Source organism: Pteropus alecto, unplaced genomic scaffold (genome assembly GCF_000325575.1).
Source record: "Pteropus alecto unplaced genomic scaffold, ASM32557v1 scaffold10, whole genome shotgun sequence".
NCBI classification, from domain to species: domain Eukaryota; kingdom Metazoa; phylum Chordata; class Mammalia; order Chiroptera; family Pteropodidae; genus Pteropus; species Pteropus alecto.
This window is the reverse complement of record NW_006431210.1, coordinates 1,365,230-1,369,170: the sequence shown is the minus strand read 5'-3', so window position 1 is coordinate 1,369,170 and position 3,941 is coordinate 1,365,230.

Below are 3,941 nucleotides of genomic sequence, written 5' to 3'. Positions count from 1 at the left end.
AAATTACATTTAGATATAAAATTTCAGATTTGAAACATGAGGAGATGAACCAGGCAGCTGTTCTATCCCTTGATGCTCTTATACTATATGGCAAATCCATATAGCTTTTCCTATGCATTATTGATAATTATTAATAAATTTTTACTAGACTATAATGACTCCTGCAATATATTGCAAGATATACTATATGCATGGCAGTATGCCATCCACTGCTTTTGTAATTAAATGCCAAGGCATGTGACAATATATGAATTTTTCCTTTGTCAAATTTTTGTGGAAATGGCTCAAATCTATGCAAACCAAGAAGGCTTATAAAAAGTTCATCCCCTTTGCTCAGCACCCACTCTGTTGTCAGGCAATTTTTAGGATTCTGTCATGTTTTGTGTTCTTGCTACGTTGAAATAAAGTAATACTGTCAAGTGTCTTGGTCCTTGGTAACTCAGGATCAATAAAATCAATCATTTTGATGAGTAAGAGTTAACATTTGCTGACTGCTTAACTATGTCTCAGGCATGGCTCTGAGTGCTTTGCATTTATTAACTAAATTAATCCTTATGATTATATTAGATAGGTATGGTTACCTTTTAGGCAAGATGAGGAAACCGTAGTGCAGAAAGGTAATTTACTTAAAATTACACACTTAATCCAAGTCTGGACCAGAAACTAAATTTATATTGATATTAAAATATAGTATTTATTGAGTGTACTTTCCTGTAGTAGACCTAGAGCAAGAGTCGGCAAACTCCCTTCTATAAAGGGCCAGAGAGTGAATATTTTAGATTTTGCAAATCAGACAAGGTCTCTCTGCAACTTCTGACCTTGTATGAGAAAGCAATCATAGACAATACATAAGCCAATGGGCATGGCTGTGTTCTAATAAAGTCTTCTTTACAAAAGCAACTGTGGACTAGATTTGGCCCACAGCTGTAATTTGCCAACCCTTGGTCTAGATAACCCTAGTAACCCATAAATTTTATTATTCTATGTGCCTAGCACTGTCCTGGGTGTGTTGGATAGGAATGAGAAAAGATGTGAGTATAATTTTCTCTAGAACCATCTAAAACATTGTAGACTATAACTGAGAATACAGCTTCAGCTTTCTTACTTCATGTATCTTATTTGCTAACTAGAATCTAATTTTATTATTATCTGGCCTAAACTGATAGCCTGAGAAGTTATGGAGCCTAACCTGAAACCTCATCTCTAGAAAGCAGAAGCAGCCCTTGAGGAAAATGTTGGTAAAAGATTTGTGCATTAATTTCAGTAGGATGTTGACTACAGTAATATGTCATAAATGGGATTATCGAATTTAACTTTGATTACAGTTTCTGTTTTTTAACTTTAAAGTCAAAGTTGAATGTAGGAAGATGGCAAGTGAATCCTTTCTGGCAGTATTTTCAGTCATGCCACAGGGCAGATAGGTGCATAAGGCCCAAAAGGCATTTTAAAGACAAAGTAAACTTCATCCAACATAAGGGAGGGAGATGTTGTTTTCACTGACTCTTTAGTTTGTTTTGAATAGGACTGCATTATAAGTCTGAGAACTGTGATGTTTTTGACTTACAAAGTAATGTGGTAGGGAACGGGAGATCTAGGGATGGAGGAGAGGAGTGAAAATCCACGTCCACTCTGCATAACTGTGCATGTTGCTCGGAGTCGAGTGGGGCGGAGTCCAGCTAAGGAGGTGCGAGGGGCTGAAATGTACTGTCCCAGCCATGCATCCATGGGGTCTGCCTCCCTCCAGGATGTTTCCTTTCTCAATTCTCACAAAGGCACCCTATGGTTTATCTACAGTCCTATAAAAAAAACTGACTTTGGCAAATCTTTAGGTTAATTATGACTGCATGGACATGAAGTGGGATCTCATCTTAGTCCATATGTTTACAGGTCCTTAATGCATCTATGTAAGTGTCTGTTAGGAGTAAACTTTGAAGTGTCTTCAACACCCACCCACAGAATGACTGTGTACCGAAGAAGGCATTCATTTCCAAACAGACAGGTTAAATGAAGGAATAGTAAGCCAGACACAAAAAAGGGAAGAGTCCAAGACTTTCTTTGGTCTCTGGTGATCTTTGCTTAACTAACTTGACTGCCGCCTGCAAATGGAGCTCCAGCTGACTGATGAAGGGGTCAAGTGGTTGGGACACACAGAAATTGCGAAGCTGTGTATAGACTAAACTGGTCTGTGGACTCACATATATTTGTGGTCACTTGTCACAATGACAGTGAGAATAGGCGATACATCCTCAGCCTTCTGCCTCCCTTTTAACTTAAAGCCCTTGTCTCAACACAGGGAGCCATGATTCATGTTTGTTTTCAAACATTAGATAGAACTCAGGGCTCTTCACCACTTATGTATTCTGTGTGGGCCACTTTATTAAGTGAAGAGTCCCTTGATAAAAGGAAAGACCTTTTCATGAATGCCAAGGATAATGAAGTAGTCGGGAGCGTCATAGGAGGATGACTAGCGCTATGTCCAGGCCACCTTCCCTTGAAGGTTAAGAGAAGGTACAAGTTCAGCAGCTTGATAATTGGCAGCCGCATCTGAGGGGCTCAGTGTGATCCCACTGCATTGTTTAAGAAAGGAAATACATTTCTTGTATAAAACAAATGAGGAAAAGAAGATAAAAATGTCAGGTCAGAGGGCTGGATGAAATGTATTGTGCAGTGGGACATTTTTTTTTTCTTTTCTAAGAAAAAAGAAGAGTAGAATATTTAAAAAATGGTATAGAATAATGTTATATTTTAAGACAGAATGGTGCTTCCTGTACAGACAGGAAAGGAACTACCAACAAAATGAAAAGGTAACTTATGGAATGAGAGAAAATATTTGCAAATTATATATGAGATAAACGGTTATATCCAGAAATATAAAGAACTCAGATAACTAACAAAATTAATTAAAAAATGGGCAGAGGATCTGAACAAACATCTTTCTAAAGAAGACATACAGATGGCCAACAGGTACATGAAAAGGTGTTCAACATCACTAACATCAGGGAAATGTGAATCAAAACCACAGAGATATCATTTCACATCTATTAGAACGGCTATTATCAAAAAGACAAGAGACAACAATCATTGGAGAGGATGTGAAGAAAAGGGAATCTTTGTTCACTGATGGTGAGAATACAAATTGATACAGCCATTATAGAAAACAGTATGAAAATTTCTAAAAAATTAAAATAGAACTACAATGCGATCCAGCAATCCCAATTCTAGATATTTATCCAAGGGAAACAAAATAGCTATCCCCAAAAGATATCCAAACCCCTGTGTTCCCTGAAACATCATTTACAAAAGCCATGACATGAAAACAACCCAAGTGTCCATTAATAAAGAAAATGTGGTATGTATGTATGTGTATACACACACACAGTGGAATATTATTCAGCCATAGAAAAGAAAATTCTGCCATTTACGAGAACATGAATGGACCTTAAAGGCATTATGTTAAATGAAATAAATCAGATGAAGACAAATACTATATGATCTCATGTATACGTAAGCTCTCCACACACACACACACACACACACACACACACACACACACACACACACACCCCAAACTCATAAAAACAGAAGAAATTGGTGATTGCCAAAGGCAGGGGGTGGAGAATGAGTGAAATGGATGAAGGCAGTTAAAAGGCATAAACTTATAAGATAAATAAGTCCAGGGAATGTAATGTATAGCATGGGTATTATCTTTTTAAAAAGACAGAATGATGCTGATATTTAGAATAAGATTATACCCTAGATTGGGTGTGTGTGTGTGTGCTAAGGTAGGCCTTATTTGTATAATTTTTAAATATTAAAAAGAAATGCAAAATGACAGCACATGACTTGCCTGAAAAGTCAGCAATAGAAATCCAACTGAATCACTGGAATAAAGTTGAGCAATCAGTATTTAACTGTCAATATGTGGATGAGCCTTTTGATGA